The sequence below is a fragment of the Herpailurus yagouaroundi genome, unplaced genomic scaffold (assembly GCF_014898765.1).
Source record: "Herpailurus yagouaroundi ecotype Mexico unplaced genomic scaffold, PumYag 164, whole genome shotgun sequence".
In the NCBI taxonomy this organism is placed as follows: Eukaryota; Metazoa; Chordata; class Mammalia; order Carnivora; family Felidae; genus Herpailurus; species Herpailurus yagouaroundi.
The window spans coordinates 31,310,235-31,334,330 of record NW_024412405.1 but is presented as its reverse complement, the minus strand read 5'-3'; positions in this window follow the sequence as shown (position 1 = coordinate 31,334,330).

Genomic DNA, 24,096 nt, shown 5'->3' with positions numbered 1-24,096 from the left:
TATTAAAATACCAACAGTATTTTCCATGAAACTAGAACAAAAATTCTAACATTACTATGGAACCACAAAAGACGCCAAATAGCCAATGCAGTTTTGAGAAAGAACAAAGCTGGAGGCATCATGCTCCATGTTCTCCTTTTAACCTAAAATTATGATAAACTTACTGTTATAATAAAATACATTTATTGAGTATAAATGAAAAGCCTAGTTATTCCATGTAAATGAATAAATAAGCTGCAATGGTTTATTTTCTTCCTTGGGGAAATTAAGTTTAAATCACTAATTGATTTTAGATTTTGAAAAGTAAAACGGATTAGTATTACTCTTAGATTTCTGTTCTGAAAAGTAATGATTAAAAGTTTGAGGCTGAGCAGTGAGGCAGGACACTTTCTCATTTTGTTTAACTTCTCTTCATTAATAATGGTCTCATGAGTATGTTGCAAATAACGTTGAGGAATTGAGTAACTCGGGCAATTACTTTTTAAGTCTTGGTTGACATAACAACGAAGTCTTTTGGAACCACTAAACATGTTAGAAATTTTTCTCTTGTAATTTCAAATTTTATTCATTAAGAATGTTGAAAACGTTAAAGATGTCCATTTGGTTACCCAAATATTTTGTTTTTCAATAAAAAAAAAATGCATCACAAATCAAGTTCATTTATTCTACTGTCCCTTATGACAACCAAAACCTGACATGATCCAGTAAGTTGTTATGGTCAGTTCCAATCTCTGAATAAAAAGGGGAGGAGGGCTATTCAGTGGAACTCTTTTAATAAAATTAGTATATTTCACTGGCTTTCAATATACTATGACAAGCAGAATTTCTTTAGATGCTGAAGGAATGCTGTGTCTAAGACAGTGATTCCCAATGGCACTCTTATTAATGGCTTAGAGCAATTTTTAACACAATCAGAAATTAGTACAGAAGGATCTACTACTGTCGGTTGTAATTCCTTTAAAATTTCTGTTTAATTAAACTGACCAACTCTACTCTCTTCCAACTCTTATATTTTTTATAAGACTCTTAATATATTTAATATATTTAAATTATATTTAAATTTATTAAATATATAAATAAAATATATAAATAAAACTCTTAATATATTTAATAAATTAAATAAAAAATTATTATTTATTTAATATATTATATTTAATTTATTAAATATATAAATATATAAATATATAAAACTTAATATTTAATAAATTAAATAAAAAATAAATTAAATAAAAAATAAATAAAATATATAAATAAAACTCTTAATATATTTAATAAATATATTAAAATTCAGCTAAGTGTATAGTTTAAACCACAAAACAAATTATCACAAAATAATCCTGCCACACTTATCTGACATCAACTCAAAGTTTTGCACAGTAGTGAAAGCATCAAGTTGGTCACAAAATTCTAGACCAGACTGTAACGTTAATTAAAACATTAAGTTTTAATGTTTATTATGCAATAGGACAAATCCATTGTATTTTGTTACTACTTAAGAGAGATGGATTTTCACATGGTAGCTTATTTAGCATGGAAAGTCATAGAAAACACATTCATACGTGTCAAAATAATTTTATTTTGCCAGATGATATTTCTTCCTTTGTTACATGGTAAATATGAGGCTTTCTAATAGTTGTAGAATGGCTAGGAAATAGTCCCAGGAGCTTCGTTATTTTTTCTTTTCTTACATAATATTCAACAGACTTAATAAATTCACATTTTGTGTTTCCAGGTGTCTCATTAATTTTGAAGTGGGTAAGCTTTCAGTTTTAAGACTATTTTATATTTTTAAAGTTTCTTTCTTTATTTTGAAAGAGAGTTCGAGTGCAGGAGGGGCAGAGAGAGAGAGAGAGAGAGAGAGAGAGAGAGAGAGAATCTCATGCAGGTTCCATGCAGTCAGCACACAGAACACGACATCTGAAGAGAACCTGAACTGAGGCTTGAACCCACGAACCGTGAGATCATGACCTGAGCCAAAATTGAGTGAGACACTCAATTGACTGAGCCACCCAGGCACCTGTAAGACTATTTTAAAGATTATAATCCTGATTTGTTATTTTCATGCACAATGAAGCAATAGGAGATATGAACAAAGAAAGAAACAGACCCCTAAATACAGAGAACAAGCTGGCGATCGCCAGAGGGGAGATGGGTAGGAGAATGGGGGGGTGGTATAGAGAGGATTAAGAGGCACAAACTTCCACTTAGAAAATAAATCACAGAGGTGAAAAGCACAGCATAAGGAATACAGTCAATAATATTTTTTTTAACGTTTATTTATTTTTGAGACAGAGAGAGACAGAGCATGAATGGGGGAGGGTCAGAGAGAGAGAGGGAGACACAGAATCGGAAGCAGGCTCCAGGCTCTGAGCCGTCAGCACAGAGCCCGTCGCGGGGCTCGAACTCATGGACGGCGAGATCATGACCTGAGCTGAAGTCGGACACTTAACCGACTGAGCCACCCAGGCGCCCCAATAATATGGTAATAACATTGAATGGTGACAGATGGTGACTGAACTTATGGAGAGCATAGAGTAATGTATAGAATTATTGAACGGCAAGGTTGTACACCTGAAACCAATATTGTATGTTAATCATATTTCAATAAAAAAAATGCGATAGTATTACAAAATATTCCACTTGTTTTCTTTTTAGGAGACTCACATGAAATAAAAATTTACTGTTTAGTCAGTATTTTCTCATAATACACTATATTTTCAGATCCACCACTTAAGCTTGAACTTGGTCACACCTCTGTATTTTACATGCCATTGTTCTTTTTACCTTCTAACAAGAAATTATCTAAAGGGCAATTGGATTATTTAATGACAAAGTTACCTCAAGAACTTAGAACAGGTGATAAGCACCCCATAGTAATACTGAAATAACTCAGTGAAAAGTCCACTGACAGGATAAAGTTGTGTTACATTTTGCTTCACAATTATTCATAAAATATAAAATTAAGTTGTGGGATATTAACTGCGTTAGTTTTCCGCTGCTGCATAAAAATTGCCAAACACTTAAAGGCCTTAGAACAATACAAGTTTATTACCTTACAGTTTGTGGAGGTCAGAAGTCCAGGCTGGCGGGGAGTGGGTTTTCTGCTCAGAGTTTCTCAAGGCTGCAGTCAGTGTTTTAATGGTTTGCTTTCCTTTCTGAAGCTCAGCGTCTTCTTGTACCTTCATTCATGTTGTTGGCTGAATTCACTTCCTGACATTGGTAGGACTTAAGTCCCTGTTCTGCTGGCTGTCAGCCTGGGGTCAGCTTAAAGACCCTCCCTGGTCATGCGGCTCCCTCTTTATGCCTCAGATCCTTCTGGAGAGGCCCCGGTTCTTTTAAGGGCTAAGCTAACTTGCTTAGATTTGGCCCACCTGAGTAATCTCTCATTGATTAGCCCAAAAGTCAACAGGTTAGTAACCTAACGGGGGGAGTGATACTCCGTGTTCATATAAAGTGTGTGCCTTAGGGGGCGGTAGAGCTCTGGAGGGCCACCTTAGAATTCTGCCTACCACCTGGGTTCCTTATGCTGATGCTCAAATTGACTATTACAGGCCGGAAAATCAAGTGAGTAACTAGTGAGGAAAAGATCAAATGATCTTCCCTAGAGGAGACACAGATTCATCACATTACTGTGTCAGTTGAAACTTACACCTCTTGCACTTCACAATGACCATTTCTCAGTGGGCGTGGGTCTTGCTGAGGATCTGTGCAATCCTTTATAATATTTTTTACTTATTTTTGTTTTATTTTATAACTTTTTAAAAAATCTGATAATAACTCAAAAAATGGATTTCACAATTTTCAATTTCAAAAATTGTATGACATGATTTGAAAAACATGGTCTTAATAGACACATTTAATTTTAATTAGTTTTAATTTTAATCTTGAAAGATATATTTATAGAAACACTCAAATGTATTTATGCAAACATAATTACTTATGAATAAAATAATGTGTACTAATTATAGATGTGGATGGGTAAACAAATATATAATCTTCAGAAGTTTTCTAATTATGAGATGATTAGCAATACCACTACAGTCCACACGAGGGCAGCATGTGTTCTAGGTATATTTTAGGTTTAACTTAAATGTGTTGTTTTCTAGTTGAGCAGGAATTCTAAGTGAATTATTTATAGTGTAGTGGCATAAGCCCTGGACTCACGCTCTGCACCACGGGCTCTTGACCTGAACCCTGAGTAGAATCTGGAGGGGAGGAGCCTCATATTCTGAAAGAGATGCCTGGTGGAAAAAACCCCAAACTCCAAGTTTGCTAGGGCTATGTGTTCCTCGTGTCAACTGTGCTCCAAAACGCATGCTCCTTTTTTTTCTTTCTCTTCCTTTTAAACTATCATTATAAAACTCCAAATCCTTCAAAAAAAAGTTATTGTAACTCTTCAGCATTACATCTGTCCCTTCATACACACTCTCCCAGGTCCCAGAACCTAAAAATGCAACCCCAAACTCTCATTCCACCCAGCCACACAGGGGTTGGTTTCCAGGAGCAGCCCAGCCAGACTGAGCCCATATTTCCTTCTTTCTCAGAAGTGACCTGACAAGCACGGTTGTTGAGCCTAAGCGTCTGAGCAACTGAGAAACCCCTGCATGGAGACTGTCCCATCAGTGCTTGAAGTGGGAATAGCCTACATTTGGAGGAGAGCCGTTCAGGACCTGCTAGGTGGGGAACATAGAATGGCATGTATTTCCATAGTTAGAATCAACCACTGTATTACAATCCTTGGAAACACAGAATCCCACAATCAACCATTTTGAACCACAGTTTAAGATGTCTTGGAAAAAACCCTCTTATTACTAATAATATTCTGAAAATTGGATAGTTTCTCCTCTGTGAATACAGATGTTCTCCCATTGGTCATGGGATAGCAAACCCTTAGAAAATAACAACCATCACAAAGTTACTGAATAAACACGGAGTTGTTTTCCTGCTGTCACAGGTGATCAGTTGATGTAACCCAACTGAGTTTTTCTTAGTTCAGAGTAAGTGGGAAGGTACAGAGGATTGTTTGTTATGGATGTCTATGTCATTAGGACAAAGGATGAGTTGAACATTTCTCCTTTAAATTTCTTTTAAATTCTGTTTTCCATAACTATACCTAAAAGGAGGAGAATGATAAAGTAAATATCTAAAAAGCAAGGAATATGTATGATATTTGAAAAGATCCAAGAACACTCACTGAAGTATTTTTTGTGATAGTAAGGAATAGGAAATAATCTAGATAAGCCCCAGTTGGACTCTGGGTAAAAAAACCCATGGGACACAGTGGAAGACTATATGGTGGTTAAACTGAATAAGCTAAATTATATGAGATAACATGGAAAAGTCTTGAAAGCATAATCTCATTTCAGGTTTATTTAGATACAATTGAGGTACAAGGAAAACATGATTTTGAATGAAGAAAGCCAGTGGCAAAGGACATGTGCAAAATGAGAATATTTATGTAAATGGTAATATTAAAAAATTATCAGTTGTATGTATTTATCACACAACTTGAAAATACTTGCAAGGAAGGATAAATCCCCAAATCAGGATATTAATTTTCTGGGGGTGGAAGGGGAAGGAGGTAGGGGATTGGGATTGTAGCCAAAACTATAATGTCATATTGAAAAAAATAAAATTCTTGGGGCACCTGGGTGGCTCAGTCGGTTAAGCCTCCGACTTCGGCTCAGGTCATGATCTCGCGGTCCGTGAGTTCGAGCCCCGCGTTGGACTCTGGGCTGATGGCTCAGAGCCTGGAGCCTGTTTCCGATTCTGTGTCTCCCTCTCTCTCTGACCCTCCCCCGTTCATGCTCTGTCTCTCTCTGTCTCAAAAATAAATAAACGTTTTTTAAAAAAAATTTTTTTTAAAAAAAGAAAAAATAAAATTCTGAAGCTAACATGGCAAAATGTTAAAATTTATTAAAGTTTTCTGATAGATACACAGAGTTTTTTTTGGGGGGGGTGGTTTTGAAATATAAAAATCAAATGAAGGTGACATATGAAAGTAAGCATCTAAAAACAGTCTCAGATAAATAATTGTTGCCAAGAGACTCAGGATATCAGTTCTCAGCCCTTTCAGATAGAAATTTTTTTAAACTGTGCCTAACTGATCCTGTCCCTCTTCTTCTTGGGGAAGAATCATGGGGAGAAAGGAGAGACTGCAAGAGAGAGCAGAAATGCAAACACAAGTCTTTGGCCACCAACAAGTTTTTTATTTCTTCCCAAATAGGCACTCTTTGAAGGGAAGGATAGCCTCTGATCTTCCTGTACCAATCCAGCATATCCAGCCAAGTGCAAGGAACACAAAGGCTGCTAAAAATATCAATAACAAAACTTTAGGTTGTTCCTCTGAGCAGCTCAAAGCAGGTTCACACGGATTCCCTCCTGGCGCTTCACTGCGGTCCTGGGAATCTGATTCAGATCATACTACCAGTGCCACTCTGCCTAATCACAACAGTCTTGTCCTGTTCAATATGGGACCAGAAGGGCTTTGTTCTAAGAAAGATGACATGGGGAGTCCTGCCGAGATCGGTTAGTCTGGATTGCATTTGGCTCATCTCATTACTGGATTGATGAACGTCGAGAACAATGACAGTATGTTTCTCTGTTGGATTTTATTGAAAGAAACTTGCATTGGATACTTCTGACTGTGACGAAGCCTTAGCATATTTTCTCTCAGTGCCTGCCATAAAATTGCTGAGGGTTTTCATGGTTGCTGTCTGTAAGCCGGGGTTTTGAGGGCTCTCTGTGTGAAAGATGTAGTAAGAGCTGCCTCCAGCTGATTCAGGAAAACTAGAAATCTGTGCTTATTAGGACTATATTAGTCATTCTTTCTGGGCAAGACAAGACATGATAGAGTTTAGCCCTGTCTCCTTAGAGTTAATTATTTATATCACAGATTAGCTACTAAATTGGAGAGCCAGAGAGCACTAGCATGCGATTTTGATTTGCCATCTCTGCTGAGATATTTCTGCTATTATCATCCTAATTTCTTTTTTTTTTTCAGTCTTTTTAACATTTATTCATTTTTGAGAGACAGAGAGACAGAATGTGAGTGAGGGAGGGGAAGAGAGAGAGGGAGACACAGACTCTGAAGCAGGCTCCAGGCTCGGAGCTGTCAGCACAGAGCCCGCCATGGGGCTAGAACTCAGACCGCGAGATCATGACCTGAGCTGAAGTTGGATGCCTAACCGACTGAGCCACCCAGGTGCTCCATCATCCTAATTTCTGATGACTTTTACTTATTGATCGATTGATGGATTGATTGATTTTAGAGAGCACGCCTGTGTGCATGTGTGCATGTGCAAATGGGAGGGGGGCAGAGAGCGGGGAACAGAGGACCCAAAGCAGGCTCTGCACTGAAAACACAGAGCCTGATGTGGGGCTCAGGCTCAGCAACCATGAGATCATGACCTGGGCCGAAGTCAGACTCTTAACCGACTGAGCCACGGTGGTGCCCCATTTTTGTTTTTTAAAGTAAGCTCCATGGGACTTGAATTCATAGCCTGGATGCTCTACCGACTGAGCCAGCAGGCACCTTTCTGATAACTATCTTTTGATTCCTAATGAATGGTTTGAGTTTTGCCAAAGGATAAAGAAAACACCATGGATATCATAATGCAAATTTTACAGCTTCTTTAGGCTGGTGATGTGGCCAGGTGAATATGGGTTCCACTCTAGACCCAGCTCCCTAATAAAAAATGATTCTAAAGAATGCAGAGAAATTAAACTCCTCAATCTCCTTTTGATGGCAGGTAACAAATTTTGATGTAGGGAATTACCTCTGTGGGGACATAGTGGTGGCCAAGGAGGAAGAAATGAAGGGTGGAACCCCCGAGCCCTTACTGTGGAAGCATCACATGAGGTTTCTAATCTAAGGGATGGGGCCAGGTGGTCTGGTGGGCAGTGATTGGAAAGAAGGAGGTGGAAAAGCTCTACTGTTGCTGCCCATGCCTACAGATGTGACATTCAGTTAGACTCGACTTTTGATAATTCGTCAAAAAGAAAGAGAAGGTGACTTAGTTTTTGAGCTCTCATTATTTCTAGGCACTTTTCTGAGTACTTAAAAATAAGTTTTAAATCCACTTGTCAAACATGTGATTGTATATGACTATGTTAACTTTTAGAGGAGAAAACCAAGCTTGGTTTTCTAAGGTCACATGTCTGCTGAATGGGAGGTGGGTAGAATTTAAATCTAGTTTTGTACTTGACCTCAAAGCTATGTTTATTCTACTATTCAACATTTGGACCTTAAAGTGGATTCTAAGGCAAATGAGGGCATCCATGTGCACAAACAACACACACATTCACTTACATGCTTTCATTGTGTTTACACAAGGGATTTCCAAAATGGGGTGCACGTTCCCTGAGAGGTACATAGGCTGATCAGTTGAGAGTATGGGAAGAAAATATTAGAACTTCCATTTGTATTTTATCTCAGATTTTTAAAATGACTCCTTTGTATATGTATTGCAGTATATATACTATGTGTATATTACATACATTATTTATATCATATATAATGCATGTGTAGGTATATAATGTGTGAGTGCATATATGAGATGTGTGCTCAAAAAAGTTTGAAGAGTGTTGAGACAGATCAGGGGTTGGGAATTATAGCCTGTGGATCAAATCCAGCCTATCATATGATTTTATCGATGAACTTTTAATGAAACATAGCCATGCTTATTTACTTCCATATTGTTTATAGCTGAGCCGAGTTGTTGCATCACAGACTATTTGGCTCACAAAGCCTAAAATATTTCCTGTGTGGCCTTTTCAGAAATGTTTGCCAACCCCAGATTTAGACCATGAAGTAAAAGTAGATGATAGAAGTTTTGAAGCAAAAGCTTTGACCTTAAGTATAAATTGGTATTTGATTACTGTCCTGCCTAGAAGTGGTTAGAACCCACCGTCTCATCTCAATGATCATGAATCAACTTTTTAGTTAGGGATTGATATGTCATTACCTAAAATCCTGTATTTCATCAACCTATTTTTATAAAATAGGTGGTGATGAAGAGGCTCAAGAATTAGCACAGAAAAACTAAAGGGAACTGACCAATAGTGAACAAAAAAGGATACTTTCTATCAAAGCCAGTCTTAATCTAGCTGTCTGAGATGTGGCTCTCTTGCATACCCCCTCCAATCTACTGAGCTACAGGAATTCAGAAATTCAGCTGTAAGCTCGGTCTTGTGAATTGCCCTCAGTCAGTCATAACCAACTTGGCCTCAACCCCACCAGCAGGTAGTTTCTGGAGTAATTCTAGGATTTGGTCTGTCTAGGGTCTAGATTTGCTCTCTGTTGTTTCTTTGGGATAAAGCTTCAGCCACCATCTACTAAGCTGGGGGTGTGGCTACTTTGTAACTGGTATATGTGCAAATATCCTGTTCCAATTATGTGGTGACACCCCTTCCTCTCTTAGAACCATTCCAGCAGGACTTAGCCTCATGGCTAGGTTAGCCTCTAGCACATTCTTTTCAGACCCATGCTAACTTCCCTTTTTCTGACAGCCCAATTTTGAGTCCCTAGCTTGCCTGGCAGATAAGAACATAAGGGTTTTGTCTGTGGTCTTCCTAAACAGTAAAATAGGAGCTTCAAATAACTTTGAATAGCTTCAAATAGCTTTGAAATAAACAGGGTAACAGAATAAACCACTTATGAGATAAATCAGTCACAGCTAAGATAATTCTCAAATAATTAAGCATCTAGCTGTTATCTTAGTTCCTCATGTGACTTCCTAACAGGACAGAGGAGTTGCTAAGAGGTCCGGATGCTCTTATGCAGTGATCAGAGGCTAATAATTCTTCAAAGCAGTGACTCCTGCTTGCACTGCAACTCCAGACTTCACAGGCTCTTGGAGATCCTCACATGGGGGAATGCCCACTTGCACTGCCCAATCAGCTTGGTGAAACAGCACTGATGCCCAGTTGTTATATAATGTCATACAGAGATGGGGCTGACCCAGCAGCCACTACTGGGATGTTAAGGATGCCCACAGATTGTTAGCTTGCTTTTGGTTTGGACAGCCTTGAGAGAAAACTGTTCTCTGGGATGTAGTTCTCCATAATTCTTGTAAAGATTCACCACATCATGAAGAATGCCTTCCAGAAGATGCCTGATTTTCTACTTGGTCTCACTTCTTCCACTCTTGTCCCTCTAGCCAGACAGATTCTTCAACATATAAATCAGATTATATTTCTTCCCTGTTTAAAATCTCTCATGGTTCCCCATGGCAATGATTAGGGCTCATAAGGCCCTGCACCATCTGGCCGGTGCCTGCTTCTCCACACTCTTAGCCCTCCCCATGTTTTAGCCACATTGGACTTCCACGTTCATTTCTACCTCAGGCAGGACCTTTGCAGTTTCTGATCCTGGAATGTTCTTTCCAAGACCTTTGTGTGGCTGGCTGAGTCTCATCACCCATGTCTTAGCACAAATGACACCTCCTCAGAGAAGTCTTCCCTGACCACCCTAGCTGAAACAGCCCCGAGGGCTGCCCAGGCTCTTCCCCCATTTCCCTGTTTGTCTTGTTCACTACTTCATATTCAGACAACAGAGATATGTTTTCAATAAGTATTTCTGGGTAAAATATTGAATGAATAAATGAGGCAATGACTAGTTTTCTCTGTTACTTCCATCACTTATTCATCTTCATGAGCTTCTTAGGCACCTTTTTGCAGCCAAGACTCAGATTTCACATATACTTTCCAGAAAACCCCAAATTGACTTTGAATGTCTGCCACATCTCTGCAGAGAAATAGGAAACTCAACCCACAAGCCCTACTATTCTAAAGTGCTAATAAAAACTTCTATACCATTAAACTTGCCCACAATTATTAATGAGAAGCCTCCAAAACTTTCTCTGCTAAATCTTTACATATTTTTACAACTTTATCAAATTAAATGGAACTGAGCAGCCCACGAAAAGTTTAAAATATTGTGCAAACTAAGATTTGGGGGACCGGAATGCTATGAAACTCAAAATCAACCACAAGAAAAAATTTGGAAAGGTAACAAATACTGGGAGACTAAAGAACATCTTACTAAAGAATGAATGAGCTAACCAAGAAGTTAAAGAGGCAATTAAAAAGTTCATGGATGCCAATGAAAATGATAACACCACAACCCAAAACCTCTGGGATGCGGCAAAGGCGGTCATAAGAGGAAGGTATATAGCAATCCAGGCCTTCCTAAAGAAGGAAGAAAGATCTCAGATACACAACCTAACTTTATGCCTTAAAGAGTGGGAAAAAGAACAGCAAATAAAACCCAAAACCAGCATAAGTCAGGAAATAATAGAGATTCGAGCAGAAATTAATGCTATCAAAACAAAAACGAACAAACAAACAAACAACAACAACAACAACAAAACCCAGTAGAACAGATCAATGAAACCAGAAGCTGGTTCTTTGAAAGAATTAACAAAGTTGGTAAACCACTAGCCAGTTTAATCAAAAAGAAAAAAGAAAGGACCCAAATAAATAAAATCAAGAATGAAAGGAGAGATCACAACCAACACAACAGAAATAAAAACAATAATAAGAGAATATTATGAGCAATTATATGCCAATAAAATGGGCAATCTGGGGGCACCTGGGTGGCTCAGTCGGTTGGGCGTCTGACTTCGGCTCAGGTCATGATCTCATGGCTCGTGAGTTCAAGTCCCGCATCGGGCTCTGTGCTGACAGCTCAGAGCCTGGAGCCTGCTTTTCATTCTGTGTCTCCCTCACTCTCTGTCCCTCCCCCACTTGTGCTCTGTCTCTCAAAAATGAATAAATGTAAAAAAATAAAAATAAAAAAAATAACAAAATGGGCAATCTGGAAGAAATGGACAGATATCTAGAAACATATACACTACCAAAACTGAAACAGGAAGAAATAGAAAATATGAACAGACCCATAACCAGTAAGGAACTCAAATTAGTAATCAAAAATCTCCCAAAAAACAAGAGTCCAGGGCCAGATGGCTTCCCAGGGGAATTATACCAAACATTTAAGGAAGAGTTAACACCTATTCTCTTGAAGCTGTTCCAAAAAATAGAAATGGAAGGGAAACTTCCAAACTCATTCTATGAATCCAGCATTACCTTGACTCCAAAACCCGACAGAGACCCCACTAAAAAGGAGAAATATAGACCAATTTCCCTGATGAACATGGATGCAAAAATCCTCAACAAGATATTAGCGAACCAAGATAATGTCCAACAAGACATTAAAAAAAATTATTCACCACGACTAACTGGGATTTATACCTGGGATGCAGGGCTGATTCAGGATCTGCAAAACAATTAACGTGATTCATCACATCAATGAAAGAAAGGACAAGAACCATATGATCCTCTCAATAGATGCAAAGAAAGCATTTGACAAAATACAGCATCCTTTCTTGATGAAAACCCTCAAGAAAGTAGGGATAGAAGGATCATACCTCAAGATCATAAAAGCCATATATGAAAGACCCAACGTTAATATCATCCTCAATGGGGAAAAACTGAGAGCTTTCCCTCTAAGGTCAGGAATAAGACAGGGATGTCCACTCTCACCACTGTTATTCAACATATTATTGGAAGTCTTAGCCTCTGCAATCAGATAACACAAAGAAATAAAAGGCATCAGCCAGGAGGAGGTCAAACTTTCACTCTTCACAGATGACATGATACTCTATATGGAAAACCCAAAAGATGCCACCAAAAACCTGGTAGAACTGATTCATGAATTCAGCAAAGTGGCAGGATATAAAATCAGTGCACAGAAATTGGTTGCGTTCCTATACAGTAACAATGAAGCAACAGAAAGAGAAATCAAGGAATTGATCCCATTCACAATTGCACCAAAATCCATAAAACACCTTGGAATAAATCTAACCAAAGAGGTGAAAAATCTATACACTGCAAACTATAGAAAGCTTATGAAAGAATTTGAAGAAGACACCAAAAAATGGGAAAAGATTCCATGCTCCTGGATAGGAAGAACAAATATTGCTAAAATGTTGATACTACCCAAAGCAATCTACATATTCAATGCAATCCCTATCAAAATAACACTAGCATTCTTCACAGAGCTAGAACAAATAATCCTAAAATTTGTATGGAACCAGAAAAGACCCTGAATAGCCAAAGCAATCTTGAAAAAGAAAACCAAAGCAGGAGGCATCACAATCCCAGACTTCAAGCTATACTACAAAGCTGTAATCATTAAGACAGTACGGTACTGGCACAAGAAGAGACACTCAGATCAATGGGACAGAATAGAGAACCCAGAAATGGACCCACAAACGTATGGCCAACTAATCTTTGACAAAGCGGGAAAGAATATCCAATGGAATAAAGACAGTCTCTTCAACAAGTGGTGCTGGGAAAACTGGACAGCGACATGCAGAAGAGTGAACCTGGACCACTTTCTTACACCTCACACAAAAATAAACTCAAAATGGATGAAAGACCTCAGTGTAAGACAGGAAGCCATCCAAATCCTCGAGGAAAGAGCAGGCAAAAACCTCTTTGATCTTGCCTGCAGCAACTTCTTACTCAACACACCTCTGGAGGCAAGGGAAACAAAAGCAAAAATGAACTACTGGGACCTCATCAAAATAAAAAGCTCCTGCACAGCGAAGGAAACAATCAACAAAACTAAAAGGTAGCCAATGGAAGGGGAGAAGATATTTGCAAACAACATATCAGATAAAGGGTTAGTATCCAAAATCTATGAAGAACTTCTCAAACTCAACACCCCAAAGACAAATAATCCAGTAAGGAAATGGGCAAAAGACATGAATAGACGCTTATCCAAAGAAGACATTCAGATGGCCAAGTGACACTTGAAAAAATGCTCAACATCACTCATCACCAGGGAAATACAAATCAAAACCACAATGAGATACCACCTCACACCTGTCAGAATGGCTAACATTAACAACTCAGGCAACAACAGATGTTGGTAAGGATGCGGAGAAAGAGAGAGGATCTCTTTTTCACTGCTGGTGGGAATGCAAACTGGTGTAGCCACTCTGGAAAACAGTATGGAGGTTTCTCAAAAAATTAAAAATAGAACTACCCTATGACCCAGCAATTGCACTAGTAGGTATTTATCCAAGGGATATGGGTATGCTGTTTCAAAGGGGCACATGCACCCCAATGTTTATAGTAGCACTATCAACAATAGCCAAAGTATGGAAAGAGCCCAAATGTCCATTGATGGTGAATGGATAAAGAAGAAGTGGTATATATATATACAATGGAGAATTACTTGGCGATCAAAAAGAATGAAATCTTGCCATTTGCAACTATGTGGATGGAACTAGAGGGTATTATGCTAAGCAAAATTCATCAGTCAGAGAAATATCATGACTTCACTCATATGAGGACTTTAAGACACAGAAGAGATGAACATAAGGGAAGGGAAGCAAAAATATAAAAACAGGGAGGGAGACAAAACATAAGAGACTCATAAATATGGAGAACTAACAGAGGGTTACTGGAGGAGTTGTGGGAGGGGGATGGACTAAATGAGTAAGGGGCATTAAGGAATCTACTCCTGAAATTATTGTTACACTATATGCTAACTAATTTGGATGTAAATTAAAAAAAAAGATTACCTGTGGGTTTCAGAGACAACTTTTATTGACTTTGAGAATTGTGCTACCTTAAAAAAGCCTACGTAGGTACAAAACGGTAGTCAATGACAATTTTTCAAATGTGTCAAAACCATACATTACTGATTGATTTCAGTGTAATTAGTCATGCAGGTGTGCCAATAAGGGTTTGATCAGAGAAGGAGAACGCTACTGGTTGATAAAGAAGGCTTATTGTAGGGATTTGACCTTATGCAGTTATGGGAGCTGGTTAAGCAGTTACTTGAGTATGCCGCCCTTGCGGCTGAGTGCTGGGCCCAAGTCAGCTGGGAGAAGTTCAAACGGGAAGAAGAGCATGGCATGTGGATGGCCACGGACAGAGTGAAACCCAGGAGGATGAACTGGAATTCGTGGTGATCTCTGACTGCTTCCAAGCATCCTACTTTGATGCCATGGGTGACTGCAAAAGAGCTGGTACGCTTTGCCATGGAGAAGCTGCTGAAAATCTGGAAGGAGCTGAAAGAATCAAGGCCTGGATGTTGCTCCAAACCAATGAGGGGACCCAGCACATCTGTGACAAGGTGCATGCGGTGAGCTGCAACTCGCCTCACTGTCAACCAGTCTTTTCTGTAAACATGGCCACTGCCTCTCTTCCACTTTCTAAATCATGAATAAATTTCTCTTTTGGACAATCCTAACTCAAACCATTCAGGGAAACAGTTCTGGCTTAGTCAATTTTACGCAAATACTAAGTCACCACGGTAGGCAGTAGATTTTACTTACCTGTACAATCCATACAACTGAAAATATGTATGTCTTTGAAGCTCATTGATTCCAGATAAAGCTGGGTTCTAGCTGAGACTTCACCTCCAAGCAGCACCTTACCTTTTGAAGGTCACTTAAACGCCTTGACCTTAAGCTATTGCATTGGCTAAATAAGGGCACTGAGATCATATCTCTAAATGGTTTTCCAATACCTTGATGTCCTGACTCTAAGATTTACCTTCTTCTTAGTTTTTAATTTAAAAGATGTGACTACAGAAAATGCAACCAATAAACATGATTTTTGATCAGTGTGCCTATTTAGAACATGCTGGCTCTAAATCTAGGAAATTTTAAAATACATCTTATTTTTTAAAGACATGCACTGAACTCTTTGTAGATGAAATGACATGATATGTGGGATTTGCTTCAAAATAATAAGGGAAAGAAGGAAGCTCCAGGGAAGGAAGAGAGTAAACATGTAACAATAGGCCATAAAAATTAATAATTGCTGAAATTCATAATTATTGAATGTGGGTAATGGGTTTATTATATTATTTTCTCCACTTTTATACATGTTTGAAATTCTCCATAATAAAGTGTTTATTAAAAAATTGGATGCTGAAGAGTTTTGGTTGTTACACTTCATTTTTCCTCATTTTGTTTTATTATTGTCTATAAAAAATGAGGTATAATTGCTTCATCATAAGATCTCCAGGCAGACAGAGCCCTCTGCCCATATGATAATTTATATCTACTGGTATCAATAAATTATTCTCCCCCCCCCCCCCCCCGTGTTGCAAGCTCAGACCTGGGAACTTTTGTTCAGTCACAGAGAAGAACATTAAAACATTCAATATACAAAATTAATACAATTCCCTTGTTTTCATGAGGTGCTTCACCTTTGCCCCTGACAGAGCCTTTCTGACACAACATTACCAGAGAATAAACCTTCTGTTTTAGATTGTTTTATATTCTGTTTATACTGTGTCAGCCAGCTCTAAGAGTCAGGGAGTGGAATGGAAGTCTGACCATTTCTTACAAGGATTTGAATGGATCCTGTTTGATCAGCCCGCATCCCAGCCAGTCAGGTAGGGCTTGGCTTTGGTCAGAGAGGAGTCTGTTATCTGGGCTCTGTGGAGGCAGCTGTAACTCGTCCTTGGGATTTCCACCTTCTGACATGTTATTGATGTATATTATTTCCTACCGTTTCACCTGCAAGTCTTTCTGTTCTTATTAATTGGTATCATTTTTTTTTATCCTTCATTCTAAATTTTAGGGCTTAGTGGGTGCTAGAGATAAATGTATTTGTTTAATCCTGTCCCTTCAGCTGGAAATCTCTGCTTGAGTATGTCAGCCCAGATCATGGTATTCCTTGTTTTCGCAGAACTCACTTCAGGTGTCTTAGGTGGCTCTACCCTCCTTCCTTTCTTCCTCAGATACTAACTGGCTGTGGATCTTGAACCATGCCCACCTGGACTTGCAGTGTCTGCTCACCTGCTGAGCCAGATTCCTCCTTTCAGAATCTTTCCATCAGTCCTAGGTCTCCTGACACAAGTAATGCTTCCTTGGATTGCATTATTATTCTCACCCAACCAAATCCTCAGCGTGATCATCAGCATAAGGCATCCAGATGTGCTATGGAAGATGACGCTTACCTGTGTTTAAAAGCAGATGACAGGCTAATTCTGCCTTCTGGAAGGTCAGCTTCATCAAAACGGACAGCTACAGTGCTTGCAATCTTGTGCATTTGCATGTTCGGTGAAAGAGGTCTGTCTTTGTCTTACAGGGACCAAAAGTTCCTTCTGGTCATTGTTTTTTTAGTACGTAAAGCATCTTTGGAGTGAGTGACAAGCATCCAGGAGTGATGCCAGTAGCTCCCTTCTATCACCTTGCAGGGGTTTGGTGGAGAGGGAAGGCCAGGAGCAGATGCAGACAGACCTCTGGCAAGGACCTGGGAAGTCTTGCAGGACCCAGCAGGATGAAGCGCCTCTTGGCATCTCCTACCTTTACTTTGGTCTGCAGGCTCCAAACCCAATCTTGAGTCTTTTGAGATCTGAAAGGACCTGAGATACTGTACTGATATGCAAAGCTATTCTTGGAATGTGTACTTTAAAATCTCTGCTTTGGAATTGCACTACTAGGCATTTATCCACGGGATACAGGTGTGCTATTTCGAAAGGACACATGCACCCCCATGTTTATAGCAGCACTACCAACAGTGGCCAAAGTATGGAAAGAGCCCAAATGTCCATCGATGGATGAATGGATAAAGAAGATGGTGTATATATATATACAATGGAGTATTACTCGGCAATCAAAAAGAATGAAATCTTGCCATTTGCAACTATGTGGATGGAACTGGAGGGTATTATGCTAAGTGAAATGAGTCAGTCAGAGAAAGACAAAAATCATATGACTTCACTTATAGGATGACTTTAAGAGACAAAACAGATGAACGTAAGGGAAGGGAAACAAAAATAATATAAAAACAGGGAGGAGGACAAAACATAAATATGGAGAACTAACAGAGGGTTACTGGAGGGGTTGTGGGAGAGGGGATAGGCTAAATGGGTAAGGGGCACTAAGGAATCTATTCCTGAAATCATTGTTACACTATATGCTAACTAATTTGGATGTAAATTTTAAAAAATAAAAAATAAAATTAAAAAATTAAAAAATAATAAAATAGGATTTGTCAAAAAAATAAAAAATAAATAAAATGATATAGTTAATGGCTGACTTCTCATTAGGAACAATGGAAGCAGAAAGACATTGAAAAAACATATTTAAAATGCTAAGGGGAAAAAAAACTACCAAATAAGGTTCAATATATACTGAAATTAGGTTTTATAAATGGATGTAAAATAAAGGTATTTCCAATTAAAAAACAAAAACAAAACAAAAAATTAAAAAAAAAATCTCTGCTTTGGGTTAGACAGTTGCCTTCACTATAAAGACAGTGGTTTTGACTTAGCAATTAAGGCAAAACACTTAAATGAAGAAAGCCCCCAAATTCTGTGAATCCCCGTTTTTGCGTATTTACTTCCTGTTGCAAGATAGGGAAAGGCCTCTGATAATACACTTAACTCTTTTCCTTCAATTTCTGTTGTTTCTTCCTCCTTCTCTGCTTCTCTTCAGTTATTATTAGTTAACATTCACTGAGTCCCTGATATTTGAGATTTAAAAACAAGTGGGAGGCATTGTTCCTGTCTTCAAGGAGCTTACAGTCAATACAATAGCATTTCCCTTGGAGGTTGTTATTCAGTTAAGAAGAGGAGAAAATATTTCGCAAAGGGCCAGATTTTCATTTTCCATTTTCCTTTTCATTTATAATTGCACTCTCCATGCTCTGTCCCACTTTGTCCCTGTGCAAAAACATTGTCATCCTCCTACATGAGTTTTCCAAACTTATTTTTTACAACTCACATGCCACCCACATTTGTTCAATCCCCCTTTAATTGTTCACAGAGAGATGTGTCATCTTTGGTTTGAGTTTCTTTGTCTTTAATTAGGAAGTCTGCCTCAAACCCATCCTTTTTATGGGGTGGGGTGGGGTGGGGGGCGGGGGAGAGTGTTTCTTTTCCTTTCTCCCGAAATACAACTGGCTACAAATGAGCTTCTCATCTGTTTCAGATTTCCGTGTGCACGTCTCTTGGGGTTAGTTGGTTTCTTCCATTATCTTCATTAAATATCTTCTGCATGTAAATATTTTGAAAGGAAATGTGAATTGTGCAGGGGAAGGCAAGGACTTTGAGTGTGAGGCCTCTTTTTATTTGGCTGTGTATCCCATGCTACTTAGGCATGCCTTTGCCTCAATTTCCCCAAATTAGGAATTCCCTTTAGAGTAATAGCTCTGTTTATTTCATGGACGTTGGAGATAAGAAAAGACTACATAATTAGGCATGGAATGTTTCCATCTGTGTTTAATCTGTTTTTGAGATTGTGCAATACCACAAAATATGGTTCCCCATTGCCGTGTTACATAGCAGGAATATGCAATGCTTCATACTCTGTGTAGTTCAATGTTTGCTTTGAATTTATTAATCAGGGGCATGACTTTATTCTTATTCTGGGGGAAGTTATATTGTTCTGATGAAATAAAATAAGCTTAAATGAATCCACATTGTGAAGATAGCTTCCTTTGCCTTATAATTTCCCCTTCTGCTCCCTTCACATTAGGACTTTGCTTCTCTATCCATATATTCTTTCTTTCTTTTTTTTTTTTTTAATTTTTTTTTCAACGTTTATTTATTTTTGGGACAGAGAGAGACAGAGCATGAACGGGGGAGGGGCAGAGAGAGGGAGACACAGAATCGGAAACAGGCTCCAGGCTCCGAGCCATCAGCCCAGAGCCTGACGCGGGGCTCGAACTCACGGACCGCGAGATCGTGACCTGGCTGAAGTCGGATGCTTAACCGACTGCGCCACCCAGGCGCCCCTCTATCCATATATTCTTTCTATGTGCTGAAGGTGAAAGTAACTTTCAAAAGTTGACAACGAAGTGAAGCTTTTCTCCTTATTCAAACAAATGATAAAAAAAAATTTAGATCTCTAAGTTTCAGGGGATAAAATTCAGGGGTACCTCTTCTGTATTAACACTTTTTCTTTTAAATCTACTTAGTTCATAGCTGGAATTGTTTCTACTCTTATCCCACCTCAAGGGCAAAATCTGTGCCCATAAAACAGGCAGCAGTTCTGCTGCCCACAGATTCTTTATTGTATGCAATTGAGGATTACTATAATGCCTTCAGAATATTATTTGATTTCCCAACATCTGATTTGCACATGGATTTTTAAGAGATTGCATGAAATCATGCATATCATTCTCCACAGAGCAGTCATCTCCTAAAACATTAGTTAGGTGATTCTTGTCTCTAAGATCTTGTGTAGGTTTTCTACTGTATTTAGAAGAGAATCTAAACTACTTCCTGTGGCCTTCAAAACCCAAAGTCATTTGACCACTAGCTTACCTCTGCAATGTTATCTCTAACCGATTTCCCTTCCTACATTCTTTTACACTAACTTGTTGATTTAGTTTTGGAGGGCCTAATATGTATCAGGCACTGTTATATACATTGTAAATACAATTGCGAAAAGGGGGCAGCTGACTTTCCATATGGAATTGGTATCTCAGTGGAGGACAGATTACAAACAAAACAATATGGAATGTATTAGGGATACATCTAGTGACACCAAATACAACACGTACTGCAGGGCAAAGATGGAAGAAGATATTTTTGGTGTGGGTGGTTAGGGGAGGTCTCTTTAAGGAGAAAAGGCATCAATGAAACAATCATGAGATTTGGTGGAAGATCATTCTGGGCAGAGGGAATAGCAAATGAAAAGGTCCTGAGGTAGAAATGAGTGTGTGAGTTTGCTGGACAATAGGAAGAGGAACGTTACTGGAGGGCAATGAAGGAGGGGAACATGGGAGATGAGATCATAGAGACAGGCAAGGCAAGATCAGGCACTTGGAGGCTTGAGTTGGAGTAGACTCTAAAAGTGTAAGAGAGGAAGCTGATGGGAAGTGAGACACATGAGGATTGTTGCAGTTATATAGTGAGGGTTGTTGGGATCTGGGATTCAAAAAATGACAGTAGATTCTGGAGAATTGTTTGGATTCTGGAAATAGTTTTAAAGGTTGATCCAAAAGTATTACCGTCGGATTTGATACAGTGTGTAATAGGAAAAAGAACTTAAAGATGACTCCTGAATTTTTCTTTAGCCAGAGTCACTATGTAAGGAATGTTCCACTTACTAAAATTGGGAAGACTGAGGAAGGGGAATGATTTTAAGAGGTGGCAGAGTCATTTAGATGTCCATTGGAAGATGTCTTGGCAATTCAAAACATAAATCTGGATCTTATAGGAGAGTTTTGAGTGGGGTATCTAGATGGTCTTTAAGCTGAGGCAGTGGATAAAATTAGGGAGTTGATGTGGGTAGAGAAGGGGGCAGAAGAAGAAAAATTGCCTGCACCAGAGACTGTAAAGGATCGTCAGCTGAGGCAAAAGGAAAGCCGGACCGTATAATGCTCTGGAAACCAAGTGAATAAAGACATGCAAAATGGAGGAAATAATCAACAATGTCAAATGCTGTCAACCATACCAAGTGAGGTGAAGACTGTCCTGACAACCAGAGTCAGCAAGATGGAACCCCTGGTCACCTTGACAAGAATGACTGATAGTGTTAGGGTTAAACTGGGCCAGTCGATACCATTTAGCAATTCAGCAACTGGCTAAGATATACACTGAATGCAAAATCCCCCCCAAAATCCAATAGTTTTCTTATGGTTAGCAATATTCTAACGTAAAGATTAGAATAGCTGAGGTTGCCATAGTTCAGGGTCTTTGTTAGGTTGTGTGAAGCTTGAGTTCATAAAGTAAATGAACACAGGAGGAGGGTTCTTGAAATGCAGGTGCTCAGGTGCACAGGCAGGGTGTGATAAAGACATAGGGCACAGTTTTGAGAATCTCATGATCTGAATTTAAATCCTAGCTCTTCTCCTGTGCAACCTTCCCTCAATCAACCTCTTGAGTTTTGGTTTCTTTCTACAAAGTAGGAATATTAACCACATCAAGAAATTGCTGCTAGAATTAACTGGAACAACATATGCTAAGGGATTAGTAGCACAGTTACCTAGTTTCCTTCTCTAAGGACTTACTGACAAGGCTCATGAACATTCTGTCATTGAATGCTGAAGCTCACACCAAAGGGCTTCTATTTTCTTGGATTTCCTGTATCCTAGAGAAATGAAAATAGTTCAATCATAACAAATGTCAGCTTCAGCTTAATCCCAGTGTGGTTATAGTTTATCATTGTTATGCTCAGAACTCTTTCCTGGAAGGAGCTATTGTGTTGGTTTTCCCCTCTCTCTGTGCACACGCTCTCTCTCATCTTTCTCTTAATCCTTCTGTATATTTCTATATTCTTCTTTCTTTGTCCTGTATTCTATTTCATTTCATTTTCTGATTTTACAAATAATACTTATTTGGGGGAAAAAGGAGATATTTTTAATTCTTTAAAAGATGCCTTTAACTGGTGGGGCAGTGCCAGGCAATTTTTCCCTAGGAATTTCCCAGCAGGTGCCTTCTTGACTCCCCTCTGGCTGCTCCTGCTTTCATGATGTTGAGGGCAAGGGGAACTCATTTCTGTTCTCGTTTAGCAGACAGTGACTAGGCATGATATAAGACTGCTGTGGAAAGTTCTATGGATCTTCTTGATGACGTTCAACACCTCCCTTTTCCCTGCCACCTTTTCCTTTCTGCACAGTATCTGTCTAGCTGGGCAATCGGGGTCGTCAACTACTTACGGAGCTGTGGAGCCTCCACCCTTTGCCTGTTTTACCAGGGTGTCAGTCAGCCGCGTTAGTTCTCCAAAGTCAGCTCCCTGAAACTTCCAGCAGCTGACCGTACTGCCCAGCACTGCTACTCCGCGGTTGTGGCTCAGGAAGCGGAAAGACTTCTGTGCCTGGTGACGAATGAGGACATTTCAGGAAGTTGAGTCCTGGAGCACTTGGGGAAGCAATTACTCTCCTAAGAGTTGCGGTTTGGCCCGCCTCTTTTGTTTATTGTTTCATGGAGGTAAACGAATCTGAGAGATCAAGTATGTTCCAAGATGTCCCTTGAACAAGTTTGTAAGCCCCTGTTTTTGGCTAAGTTGTCTTTGTCACACTCAGCCGCCGCTCTGTGAAGAGGAAGGAGGCCGGCTTTGGTTAGAACTGATTCAGAGGTGCAGGAGGAAATGGGACCCATATTCCGACTGGCTCTGGGCTGCCTCTCGGAGCCAAGCAGGTTTTCCGGGCATGTGTCTAGGATGGCCTTCCAATGCTTACACCAACTTGACAAGCACCTGTGATTTATATTTTGAATCTTGGCCAAGTTTGTGCAGCAAGCTTTTGGTATGGTCTGTGGGAGAGACTGTGAGTTGATGATGAGAAGGCTGCTTGAAAATCACATGATGTAAGTTGATGTGCAAATACCCTGAGTTGTTTTTATATGAAGGAAATGTGAAGTTGTAGAAACATGTACTGAGTTGCTGTTGAAGTTCTTGGCCACAGAGCAGACTGGGCTGGGAGAACTCTGAAAAATCTTGTCTACCTTCATGTCATTTTCCGTTTGTGCCTCAGAAAGAAGTATGGGCAACATTAACCTTGGAAGCCCATCAGCGCTACCAGATCCTGGAGCTCACATTAGATTGAATGGTGGGGGAAATCCAAGTGGCGAATATTGGACTTGATGATTTCAGTCAAGTTTTCTGTTAGAAAGCCTCATCGTTACAAAATGAGCTATATCTTTGGAGGAAATAACTGTGTTTTTTATTCACACAACAAATTACAACTAAAGGAAATATTTGAAATTTTCAGAAAGTTCCGTCCTTTGACAAGCATGTCCCTGAAGGTGTTAGCTTCTCAACGTTTTTTAACAGAGACAAACAGGTGCATTTACTGTTCTAGGTGGATCACTGGGTCAATGAAGTATGTTAAGCCTAGTTTTGGTCTTTTAAGGGCAATATCAATTGCTTTAAAGATCCAGAGCAGCTTCACTCAACTCTTTACAGAATGCTAATCAACCAAGACTTGACTGTTTTCAGAAACCCGTGATAAATCAACTTCATGTCCTCCCCATGAAAGTCCCAGAGATTTAAAGGAGAATGTTAAGGGCAAGATTTTAAGAGCCGCTCTGGCTGCTATTTTTCTACACAAAATAAACTCCAATAGCAACAACAGAGGAGTAAGACCAAAACCCCAAACCCAACTGTCCAA